A 13,201-nucleotide genomic window follows, 5' to 3' on the forward strand; every position below is an offset into this window, starting at 1 on the left:
AGCGAGGATGAGGGAATTGAAAGCGAGTATAGAAAGTGAAAAAGAGAAAAAATGGATGTTGGTTTGATTGTTATGAAAGAAATTTTGTCCCCCCTGTAGATTGATGCCCTAAAAATTAGGATAGTTGACAAGGGTTTATAGGTTTATTCTCAAAATATTTGGAATGTAGGTGATGTGTATGAGCTGAAAACACTGAACAGAGAGTATTTTGTGTGAATGGAGTTTATAGGGTGAGAGGTGGAGATTCCCATTGCCCAGGCAATTCTTAATCCTTGGATGTCCCTTGTGTGAGCTGGTAGCATGTTGTAGATATGAATGTAAATGAAAAAGTAGGTATTGGTGCAGTTGACACCCTATGTATGGCAGAGTAGGAGGAGACCTGAGTTAAGCAGAAATGTGGATGATTTACAATAATTGTTTGCGAGTTAAGGAAAGTGTTGTTGTAGTGAAAGTTGCAGTATATGTAAGGTGTACAGAAAGTGTAATTGATGGCCCTTCCCATTGAGGTATACATGCTGATTGTTGTTTGGCACGAGAAGCTCCCACGTAAATCCAACATTATAGAAATTAAGTTAATTTACGATGTGTGTCGAAATGATGTAGAAACCTGATGTGAGGTGAAATTTAGGATGGAGACGTGTGTGTGTGAGGACGTGGCCCTTTCCCAAGCTATAGAATTAATAATTTCAGTTATGTGTGGTGGAGAATAATGATAGTGAGGAATTATTTATGTGTGACGGGATAAGAAATTTTATTGGTACCCCTATTTGGCAAATGAGTTGTACTGATGTTGAAAACAGGAAATGTTAAAAGTATAGATGATGAAGGTGAAACTTGATGTTGATAATGGAGAGTCGCTTTGTGGAGTGTGATAGTGTTAGTACTAAACTTTATAGAAGTTATCAAGAGTCCACTTGTGGATCGGTTATTAGCTATTGTGAAGTGAAATACAGTGAAGACTAGGAAATAAAGAGACACTTGAGCGACCCTTGGTTATTGATAAGATTGTAAAGAAGGTTTATATTGTGTCTGGTTATTTTGTTTGTTGTGGTTTTGTGTAAAAGTATTTACCCATTGAGATGTGTTATGGAGGTAGAAAGGTGTAGGAAGTACAGTCCATTAATATTTCGAATACGAGAGGAAATGATATAGTGGAGACGTGTAATGTGTGAGAGAGAGTGTATGAAGTAGTTGGTATGTGCGTGATGTGGAGGTTTATGAAGTTGGCGTAATGTGGTAGTTAGAAATGATGAAGGTAATCAAGTAGTGATGTTCTGGTTTTCGAAAGAATGGAGTAATCGATGGTGTATGGTTTGAAGTAGAGTTAAAAACCTGAGTAAGGTGAAGTTGATGTTAAATTTTGTAAAGGTGGTATAATACGAGGTTGAAGAATGGTGCCGGAAAGAAAAAGAAAAGGTTGTGTCAGTGTAGAGGTTAATGTTTAGATGAGGAAATAAAACAGATCCCCAGAGAAAATGTAAAAAAGTTAGGAATGAGGTGTGGTAGTGATGAGGTGTGATGAAGTGAAGTCGAATTGCTGAGTTTGGTGGTGAATGGTTTGTGAACTAATGTTGCCCCTGTACGTCCTGCCTACAAGATTTGAGTTTGGACAGTTAGTGATACGGTGATCTAGTAGTGTGTGTGACTTGACGAAATGATAATCCATAGAGGTGAATATGTATTGTCCCAGAGAGTAAAATATCATTAGAAATTGGTAGAGACATGTACAAATATACGACCAATCAAATAATAATTCACTTTGGATGAGGTAGCGAGGATGAGGGAATTGAAAGCGAGTATAGAAAGTAAAAAAGAGAAAAAAGGGATGTTGGTTTGATTGTTATGAAAGAAATTTTGTTCCCCCTGTAGATTGATCCCCTAAAATTAGGATAGTTGATAACTTTTTATAGGTTTAGTCTCAAAATATTTGGAATGTAGGTGATGTGTATGAGCTGAAAACACTGAAAAGAGAGTATTTTGTGAGAATAGAGTTTATAGGGTATGAGGTGTACTTTCCCATTGCCCAGGCAATTCTTATTCCTTGGATGTCCCTTGTGTGATCTGGTACCATGTTGGAGATATGAATGTGAATGAAAAAGAAGGTATTGGTGCAGTTGACACCCAATGTATGGCAGAGTGGGAGGAGACCTGAGTTGAGCAGAAATGTGGATGATTTATAATAATTGTTTGCAAGTTAATCGTAGGTGCCCTGTGAAAAGAGGGAAGTCTGACTGAAGGTAGAATATCCAAGAGTAGAGTGAGTGATGATGTGTTGATAAAGGCAATGTGGGTACAATGTTTAAAAGAGAGATTGGAAGAAGGCATAGGTTTAAGATAAAGTGAGAATGAGCCCCAAGAGTTCTTAGAGGTGAATGAACAAAGGTGTGGTTGGAGTGTATGGATGTAAGAAACAATGACTAGAAAGTTAGTAATGTTTGAGAACTGTTATGAAATTTGATCATGAGAGTTGCATTATTGAGTTTTTGGTGTTTTGTATGAGCCAGGTGATGAGAGTAAGACCCGTGACTGTTTAAATTAGGAAGAGAGTAGAAGGTGTTTGCAGACACTATTGCAGATGCAGAGAGAAAAGGAAAGTGTTGTTGTAGTGAAAATTGCAGTATATGTAAGGTGTACAGATAGTGTAATTGGTGGCCCTTCCCATTGAGGTATACATGCTGATTGTCGTTTGGAACGAGAAGCTCCCACTTAAATCGAACATTATAGAAATTATGTTAATTTACGATGTGTGTCAAAATGATGTAGATACCTGATGTGAGGTGAAATTTAGGATAGAGGCATGTGTGTGTGAGGACGTGGCCCTTTCCCAAGCTATAGAATTAATTATTTCAGTTATGTGTGGTGGAGAATAATGATAGTGGGGAATTATTTATGTGTGACGGGATAAGAAGTTTTATTGGTACCCCTATTTGGCAAATGAGTTGTACTGATGTTGAGAAGAGGAGGTGTTAAAAATGTAGATGATGAAGGTGAAACTTGATGTTGGTAATGGGGAGTCGCTTTGTGGAGTGTGATTGTGTTAGTATTAAAATTTATAGAAGTTATAAAGAGTCCACTTGTGGAACGGTTATTAGCTATTGTGAAGTGAGATACAGTGAAGAGTAGTAAATAAAGAGACACTTGAGCGACCCTTGGTTATTGATAAGATTGTAAAGAAGGTTTATATTGTGTCTGGTTAAGTCATTTGTTGTGGCTTAGTGTAAAAGTATTTACCCTTTGAGATGTGTTATGGAGGAAGAAAGGTGTAGGAAGTACAGTCCCTTAGTATTTCGAAAACGAGAGGAAATGATATAGTGGAGACATGTAACGTGTGGGAGAGTGTGTATGAAGTAGTTGGTATGTGCGTGATGTGGAGGTTTATGAAGTTGGAGTAATGTGGTAATTATAAATGATGAAGGTGATGAAGTAGTGATGTTATGGTTTTCGAAAGAATGGAGTAACCGATGGTGTATGGTTTGAAGTAGAATTAAAAACCTGAGTATGGTGAAGTTGATGTTAAATTTTGTAAAGGTGGTATAATACGAGGTTGAAGAATGGTGCAGAGAAGAAAAAAAAGTTTGTGTCAGTGTAGAGGTTAATGTTTAGATGAGGAAATAAAACAGATCCCCAGAGAAAATGTAAAAAAGTTAGGAATGAGGTGTGGTAGTGAAGAGGTGTGATGAAGTGAAGTCGAATTGCTGAGTTTGGTGGTGAATGGTTTGTGAACTAATGTTGCCCCTGTACGTCCTGCCTACAAGATTTGAGTTTGGACGGTTAGTGATACGGTGATCTAGTAGTGTGTGTGACTTGACGAAATGATAATCCGTAGAGGTGAATATGTATTGTCCCAGAGAGTAAAATATCGTTAGAAATTGGTAGAGACATGTACAAATAGAAGACCAATCAAATAATAATTCACTTTGGATGAGGTAGCGAGGATGAGGGAATTGAAAGCGAGTATAGAAAGTTAAAAAGAGAAAAAATGGATGTTGGTTTGATTGTTATGAAAGAAACTTTGTTCCCCCTGTAGATTGATCCCCTAAAAATTAGGATAGTTGATATGGGTTTATAGGTTTATTCTCAAAATATTTGGAATGTAGGTGATGTGTATGAGCTGAAAACACTGAAAAGAGAGTATTTTGTGAGAGTGGAGTTTATAGGGTATGAGGTGGAGATTCCTATTGCCCAGGCAATTCTTATTCCTTGAATGTCCCTTGTGTGAGCTGGTAGCATGTTGGAGATATGAATGTGAATGAAAAAGTAGGTATTGGTGCAGTTGACACCCATTGTATGGCAGAGTAAGAGGAGACCTGAGTTGAGCAGAAATGTGGATGATTTATAATAATTGTTTGCGAGTTAATCGTAGGTGCCCTGTGAAAAGAGGGAAGTCTGACTGAAGGTAGTATATTGAAGAGTAGAGTGAGTGATGATGTGTTGATAAAGGCAATGTGGGTACAATATTTAAAAGAGAGATTGGAAGAAGGCATAGGTTTAAGATAAAGTGAGAATGAGCCCCAAGAGTTCTTAGAGGTGAATGAACAAAGGTGTGGTTGGAGTGTATAGATGTAAGAAACAATGACTAGAAAGTTGGTAATGTTTGAGACCTGTTATGAAATTTGATCATGAGAGTTGCATTATTGAGTTTTTGGAGTTTTGTATGAGCCAGGTGATGAGAGTAAGACCCGTGACTGTTTATATTAGGAAGAGAGTAGAAGGTGTTTGAAGACCCTATTGCAGATGCAGAGAGAAAAGGAAAGTGTTGTTGTAGTGAAAGTTGCAGTATATGTAAGGTGTACAGAAAGTGTAATTGATGGCCCTTCCCATTGAGGTATACATGCTGATTGTTGTTTGGAACGAGAAGCTCCCACGTAAATCCAACATTATAGACATTATGTTAATTTACGATGTGTGTCGAAATGATGTAGATACCTGATGTGAGGTGAAGTTTAGGATAGAGGCATGTGTGTGTGAGGACTGGCCCTTTCCCAAGCTATAGAATTAATTATTTCAGTTATATGTGGTGGAGAATAATGATAGTGAGGAATTATTTATGTGTGACGGGATAAGAAGTTTTATTGGTACCCCTATTTGGAAAATGAGTTGTACTGATGTTGAGAACAGGAAATGTTAAAAATGTAGATGATGAAGGTGAAACTTGATGTTGGTAATGGAGAGTCGCTTTGTGGAGTGTGATTGTGTTAGTATTAAAATTTATAGAAGTTATAAAGAGTCCACTTGTGGAACGGTTATTAGCTATTGTGAAGTGAGATACAGTGAAGAGTAGTAAATAAAGAGACACTTGAGCGACCCTTAGTTATTGATAAGATTGTAAAGAAGGTTTATATTGTGTCTGGTTAAGTCATTTGTTGTGGCTTAGTGTAAAAGTATTTACCCTTTGAGATGTGTTATGGAGGAAGAGAGGTGTAGGAAGTACAGTCCCTTAGTATTTCGAAAACGAGAGGAAATGATATAGTGGAGACATGTGACGTGTGAGAGAGTGTGTATGAAGTAGTTGGTTTGTGCGTGATGTGGAGGTTTATGAAATTGGAGTAATGTGGTAATTATAAATGATGAAAGTAATGAAGTAGTGATGTTCTGGTTTTCGAAAAAATGGAGTAACCGATGGTGTATGGTTTGAAGTAGAGTTACAAACATGAGTATGGTGAAGTTGATGTTAAATTTTGTAAAGGTGGTGTAATACGAGGTTGAAGAGTGGTGCAGAGAAGAAAAAATAAAGGTTGTGTCAGTGTAGAGGTTAATGTTTAGATGAGGAAATAAAACAGATCCCCAGAGAAAATGTAAAAAAGTTAGGAATGATTTGTGGTAGTGAAGAGGTGTGATGAAGAGAAGTCGAATTGCTGAGTTTGATGGTGAATGGTTTGTGAACTAATGTTGCCCCTGTACATCCTGCCTACAAGATTTGAGTTTGGACAGTTAGTGATACGGTGATCTAGTAGTGTGTGTGACTTGACGAAATGATAATCCGTAGAGGGAATATGTATTGTCCCAGAGAGTAAAATATCGTTAGAAATTGGTAGAGACATGTACAAATAGAAGACCAATCAAATAATAATTCACTTTGGATGAGGTAGCGAGGATGAGGGAATTGATAGCGAGTATAGAAAGTAAAAAAGAGAAAAAATGGATGTTGGTTTGATTGTTATGAAAGAAATTTCTGTTCCCCCTGTAGATTGATCCTCTAAAAATTAGGATAGTTGATAAGGGTTTATAGGTTTATTGTCAAAATATTTGGAATGTAGGTCATGTGTATGAGCTGAAAACACTGAATGGAGAGTATTTTGTGAGAATGGAGTTTATAGGGTATGAGGTGGAGATTCCCATTGCCCAGGCAATTCTTTTCCTTGCATGTCCCTTGTGTGAGCTGGTAGGATGTTGGAGATATGATTGTAAATGAAAAAGTAGATATAGGTGTAGTTGACACCCTATGTATGGCAGAGTAGGAGGAGACCTGAGTTGAGCAGAAATGTGGATGATTTATAATTATTGTTTGCGAGTTAATCGTAGGTGCCCTGTGAAAAGAGGGAAGGCTGACTGAAGGTAGTATATCGAAGAGTAGAGTGAGTGATGATGTGTTGATAAAGGCAATGTGGGTACAATGTTTAAAAGAGAGATTGGAAGAAGGCATAGGTTTAAGTAAAGTGAGAATGAGCCCCAAGAGTTCTTAGAGGTGAATGAACAAAGGTGTGGTTGGAGTGTATAGATGTAAAAAACAATGACTCGCAAGTTGGTAATGTTTGAGACCTGTTATGAAATTTGATCATGAGAGTTCCATTATTGATTTTTTGGAGTATTGTATGAGCCAGGTGACGAGAGTAAGACCCGTGACTGTTTAAATTAGGAAGAGAGTAGAAGGTGTTTGAAGACCCTATTGGGATTGCAGAGAGAAAAGGAAAGTGTTGTTGTAGTGAAAATTGCAGTATATGTAAGGCGTACAGAAAGTGTAATTGATGGCCCTTCCCATTGAGGTATACATGCTGATTGTTGTTTGGAACGAGAAGCTCCCACGTAAATCTAACATTATAGAAATTATGTTAATTTACGATGTGTGTCGAAATGATGTAGATACCTGATGTGAGGTGAAATTTAGGATAGAGGCATGTGTGTGTGAGGACTGGCCCTTTCCAAAGCTATAGAATTAATTATTTCAGTTATATGTGGTGGAGAATAATGATAGTGAGGAATTATTTATGTGTGACGGGATAAGAAGTTTTATTGGTAACCCTATTTGGGAATGAGTTATACTGATGTTGAGAACAGGAAATGTTAAAAATGTAGATGATGAAGGTGAAACTTGATGTTGGTAATGGAGAGTCGCTTTGTGGAGTGTGATTGTGTTAGTATTAAAATTTATAGAAGTTATAAAGAGTCCACTTGTGGAACGGTTATTAGCTATTGTGAAATGAGATACAGTGAAGAGTAGTAAATAAAGAGACACTTGAGCGACCCTTGGTTATTGATAAGATTGTAAAGAAGGTTTATATTGTGTCTGGTTAATTTGTTTGTTGTGGCTTAGTGTAAAAGTATTTACCCTTTGAGATGTGTTATGGAGGAAGAAAGGTGTAGGAAGTACAGGCCCTTAGTATTTCGAAAACGAGAGGAAATGATATAGTGGAGACATGTAACATGTGAGAGAGTGTGTATGAAGTAGTTGGTATGTGCGTGATGTGGAAGCTTATGAAATTGGAGTAATGTGGTAATTATAAATGATGAAAGTAATGAAGTAGCGATGTTCTGGTTTTCGAAAGAATGGAGTAACCGATGGTGTATGGTTTGAAGTAGAGTTACAAACATGAGTATGGTGAAGTTGATGTTAAATTTTGTAAAGGTATTGTAATACGACATTGAAGAATGGTGCAGAGAAGAAAAAAAGAGGTTGTGTCAGTGTAGAGGTTAATGTTTAGATGAGGAAATAAAACAGATCCCCAGAGAAAATGTAAAAAAGTTAGGAATGAGGTGTGGTAGTGAAGAGGTGTGATGAAGTGAAGTCGAATTGCTGAGTTTGATGGTGAATGGTTTGTCAACTAATGTTGCCCCTGTACGTCCTGCCTACAAGATTTGAGTTTGGACAGTTAGTGATACGGTGATCTAGTAGTGTGTGTGACTTGACGAAATGATAATCCATAGAGGTGAATATGTATTGTCCCAGAGAGTATAATATCGTTAGAAATTGGTAGAGACATGTACAAATAGAAGACCAATCAAATAATAATTCACTTTGGATGAGGTAGCGAGGATGAGGGAATTGAAAGCGAGTATAGAAAGTGAAAAAGAGAAAAAAGGGATGTTGGTTTGATTGTTATGAAAGAAATTTTGTTCCCCCTGTAGATTGATCCCCTAAAAATTAGGTTGTTGATAAGGGTTTATAGGTTTATTCTCAAAATATTTGGAATGTAGGTGATGTGTAAGAGCTGAAAGCACTGAAAAGAGAGTATTTTGTGAGAATGGAGTTTATAGGGTATGAGGTGGAGATTCCCATTGCCCAGGCAATTCCTTTCCTTGGATGTCCCTTGTGTGAGCTGGTAGCATGTTGGAGATATGAATGTAAATGAAAAAGTAGGTATAGGTGCAGTTGACACCCTATGTATGGCAGAGTAGGAGGAGACCTGAGTTGAGCAGAAATGTGGATGACTTATAATAATTGTTTGCGAGTTAATCGTAGGTGCCCTGTGACAAGAGGGAAGTCTGACTGAAGGTAGTATATCGAAGAGTAGAGTGAGTGATGATGTGTTGATAAAGGCAATGTGGGTACAATGTTTAAAAGAGAGATTGGAAGAAGGCATAGGTTTAAGTAAAGTGAGAATGAGCCCCAAGAGTTCTTAGAGGTGAATGAACAAAGGTGTGGTTGGAGTGTATAGATGTAAGAAACAATGACTAGCAAGTTGGTAATGTTTGAGACCTGTTATGAAATTTGATCATGAGAGTTGCATTATTGAGTTTTTGGAGTTTTGTTTGAGCCAGGTGATGAGAGTAAGACCCGTGACTGTTTACATTAGGAAGAGAGTAGAAGGTGTTTGAAGACCCTATTGCAGATGCAGAGAGAAAAGGAAAGTGTTGTTGTAGTGAAAATTGCAGTATATGTAAGGTGTACAGAAAGTGTAATTGATGGCCCTTCCCATTGAGGTATACATGCTGATTGTCGTTTGGAACGAGAAGCTCCCACGTAAATCCAACATTATAGAAATTATGTTAATTTACGATGTGTGTCGAAATGATGTAGATACCTGATGTGAGGTGAAATTTAGGATAGAGGCATTTGTGTGTGAGGACTGGCCCTTTCCCAAGCTATAGAATTAATTATTTCATTTATATGTGGTGGAGAATAATGATAGTGAGGATTTATTTATGTGTGACGGGATAAGAAGTTTTATTGGTAACCCTATTTGGGAATGAGTTATACTGATGTTGAGAACAGGAAATGTTAAAAATGTAGATGATGAAGGTGAAACTTGATGTTGGTAATGGAGAGTCGCTTTGTGGAGTGTGATTGTGTTAGTATTAAAATTTATAGAAGTTATAAAGAGTCCACTTGTGGAGCGGTTATTAGCTATTGTGAAGTGAAATACAGTGGAGACTAGTAATTAAAGAGACACTTGAGTGACCCTTGGTTATTGATAAGATTGTAAAGAAGGTTTATATTGTGTCTGGTTATTTTGTTTGTTGTGGCTTAGTGTAGAAGTATTTACCCTTTGAGATGTGTGTTGGAGGAAGAAAGGTGTAGGAAGTACAGTCCCTTAATATTTCGAATACGAGAGGAAATGATATAGTGGAGACATGTAACGTGTGAGAAGGTGTGTATGACGTAGTTGGTGTGTGCGTGATGTGGAGGTTTATGAAATTGGAGTAATGTGGTAACTTTAAATGATGAAAGTAATGAAGTAGTGATGTTCTGGTTTTCGAAAGAATGGAGTAACCGATGGTGTATGGTTTGAAGTAGAGTTACAAACCTGAGTATGATGAAGTTGATGTTAAATTTTGTAAAGGTGGTATAATACGAAGTTGAAGAATGGTGCAGAGAAGAAAAAAAAAGGTTTTGTCAGTGTAGAGGTTAATGTTTAGATGAGGAAATAATACAGATCCCCAGAGAAAATGTAAAAAAGTTAGGAATGAGGTGTGGTAGTGAAGAGGTGTGATGAAGTGAAGTCGAATTGCTGAGTTTGATGGTGAATGGTTTGTGAAATACTGTTGGCCCTGTACGTCCTGCCTACAAGATTTGAGTTTGGACAGTTAGTGATACGGTGATCTAGTAGTGTGTATGACTTGATGATATGATAATCCATAGAGGTGAATATGTATTGTCCCAGAGAATAAAATATCCTTAGAAATTGGTAGTAGAGACATGTACAAATAGAAGACCAATCAAATAATAATTCACTTTGGATGAGGTAGCGAGGATGAGGGAATTGAAAGCGAGTACAGAAAGTGAAAAAGAGAAAAAAGTATGTTGGTTTGATTGTTATGAAAGAAATTTTGTTCCCCCTGTAGATTGATCCCCTAAAAATTAGGATAGTTGATAAGGGTTTATAGGTTTATTCTCAAAATATTTGGAATGTAGGTCATGTGTATGAGCTGAAAACACTGAAAAGTGAGTATTTTGTGAGAATGGAATTTATAGGGTATGAGGTGGAGATTCCCATTGCCCAGGCAATTCTTTTCCTTGCATGTCCCTTGTGTGAGCTGGTAGCATGTTGGAGATATGAATGTAAATGAAAAAGTAGATATAGGTGCAGTTGACACCCTATGTATGGCAGGGTAGGAGGAGACCTGAGTTGAGCAGAAATGTGGATGATTTATAATAATTGTTTGCGAGTTAATCATAGGTGCCCTGTGAAAAGAGGGAAGTCTGACTGAAGGTAGTATATCGAAGAGTAGAGTGAGTGATGATGTGTTGATAAAGGCAATGTGGGTACAATGTTTAAAAGAGAGATTGGAAGAAGGCATAGGTTTAAGTAAAGTGAGAATGAGCCCCAAGAGTTCTTAGAGGTGAATGAACAAAGGTGTGGTTGGAGTGTATAGATGTAAGAAACAATGACTAGCAAGTTGGTAATGTTTGAGTCCTGTTATGAAATTTGATCATGAGAGTTGCATTATTGAGTTTTTGGAGTTTTGTTTCAGCCAGGTGATGAGAGTAAGACCCGTGACTGTTTAAATTAGGAAGAGAGTAGAAGGTGTTTGAAGACCCTATTGCAGATGCAGAGAGAAAAGGAAAGTGTTGTTGTAGTGAAAATTGCAGTATATGTAAGGTGTACAGAAAGTGTAATTGATGGCCCTTCCCATTGAGGTATACATGCTGATTGTTGTTTGGATCGAGAAGCTCCCACGTAATTCCAACATTATAGAAATTATGTTAATTTACGATGTGTGTCGAAATGATGTAGATCCCTGATGATGTGAGGTGAAATTTAGGATAGAGGCATTTGTGTGTGAGCACGTGGCCCATTCCCAAGCTATAGAATTGTTTATGAAATTAAAGAAGGTTTATATTGTGTCTGGTTATTTTGTTTGATGTGGCTTAGTGTAAAAGTATTTACCCTTTGAGATGTGTTATGGAGGTAGAAAGGTGTAGGAAGTACAGTCCCTTAATATTTCGAATACGAGAGGAAATGATATAGTGGAGACATGTAACGTGTGAGAGAGTGTGTATGACGTAGTTGGTATGTGCGTGATGTGGAGGTTTATGAAATTGGACTAATATGGTAACTATAAATGATGAAAGTAATGAAGTAGTGATGTTCTGGTTTTCGAAAGAATGGAGTAACCGATGGTGTATGGTTTGAAGTAGAGTTACAAACCTGAGTATGATGAAGTTGATGTTAAATTTTGTAAAGGTGGTATAATACGAGGTTGAAGAATGGTGCAGAGAAGAAAAAAAAAGGTTTTGTCAGTGTAGAGGTTAATGTTTAGATGAGGAAATAAAACAGATCCCCAGAGAAAATGTAAAAAAGTTAGGAATGAGGTGTGGGAGTGAAGAGGTGTGACGAAGTGAAGTCGAATTGCTGAGTTTGATGGTGAATGGTTTGTGACCTAGTGTTGCCCCTGTACGTCCTGCCTACAAGATTTGAGTTTGGACAGTTAGTGATACGGTGATCTAGTAGTGTGTGTGACTTGACGAAATGATAATCCATAGAGGTGAATATGTATTGTCCCAGAGAGTAAAATATCGTTAGAAATTGGTAGAGACATGTACAAATAGAAGACCAATCAAATAATAATTCACTTTGGATGATGTAGCGAGGATGAGGGAATTGAAAGCGAGTATAGAAAGTGAAAAGGAGAAAAAAGGGATGTTGGTTTGATTGTTATGAAAGAAATTTTGTTCCCCCTGTAGATTGATCCTCTAAAACATAGGATAGTTGATAAGGGTTTATAGGTTTATTCTCAAAATATTTGGAATGTAGGTGATGTGTATGAGCTGAAAACACTGAAAAGAGAGTATTCTGTGAGAATGGAGTTTATAGGGTATGAGGTGGAGATTCCCATTGCCCAGGCAATTCTTATTCCTTGGATGTCCCTTGTGTGAGCTGGTAGCATGTTGGAGATATGAATGTAAATGAAAAAGTATGTATTGGTGCAGTTAACGGGCTATGGATGGCAGAGAAGGAGGAGACCTGAGTTGAGCAGAAATGTGGATGATTTATAATTATTGTTTGCGAGTTAATCGTAGGTGCCCTGTGAAAAGAGGGAAGTCGGACTGAAGGTAGTATATCCAAGAGTAGAGTGAGTGATGATGTGTTGATAAAGGCAATGTGGGTACAACGTTTAAAAGAGTGATTGGAAGAAGGCATAGGTTTAAGCAAAGTGAGAGTGAGCCCCAAAAGTTCTTAGAGGTGAATGAACATAGGTGTGGTTGGAGTGTATAGATGTAAGAAACAACGACTAGCAAGTTGGTAATGTTTGAGACCTGTTATGAAATTTGATCATGAGAGTTGCAATATTGAGTTTTTGGAGTTTTGTATGAGCCAGGTGATGAGAGTAAGACCCATGACTGTTTAAATTAGGAAGAGAGTAGAAGGTGTTTGCAGACACTATTGCAGATGCAGAGAGAAAAGGAAAGTGTTGTTGTAGTGAAAGTTGCAGTATATGTAAGGTGTACAGAAAGTGTAATTGATGGCCCTTTCCATTGAGGTATACATGCTGATTGTTGTTTGGAATGAAAAGCTTCCACATAAATCCAACATTATAGAAA

The 13,201-nt window shown here is 37.4% G+C and overlaps 2 long non-coding RNA genes across 2 annotated transcripts; both read left to right on the plus strand.

Moving 5' to 3' along the window:
* Positions 1 to 899: 899 nt before the first annotated feature.
* LOC124570915 lies at positions 900 to 3,362 on the plus strand. Its single transcript, XR_006971735.1, has 2 exons — positions 900 to 1,159; positions 3,299 to 3,362. It is a non-coding gene; the product is annotated as an uncharacterized LOC124570915 (long non-coding RNA).
* Positions 3,363 to 6,912: 3,550 nt separating this feature from the next.
* Positions 6,913 to 12,286, plus strand: LOC124570693. The gene is made up of 2 exons (XR_006971733.1): positions 6,913 to 7,491; positions 11,492 to 12,286. It is a non-coding gene; the product is annotated as an uncharacterized LOC124570693 (long non-coding RNA).
* The last annotated feature ends 915 nt before the right edge of the window (positions 12,287 to 13,201 follow it).

Source organism: Schistocerca americana, chromosome 1 (genome assembly GCF_021461395.2).
Source record: "Schistocerca americana isolate TAMUIC-IGC-003095 chromosome 1, iqSchAmer2.1, whole genome shotgun sequence".
Taxonomy (NCBI): Eukaryota; Metazoa; Arthropoda; class Insecta; order Orthoptera; family Acrididae; genus Schistocerca; species Schistocerca americana.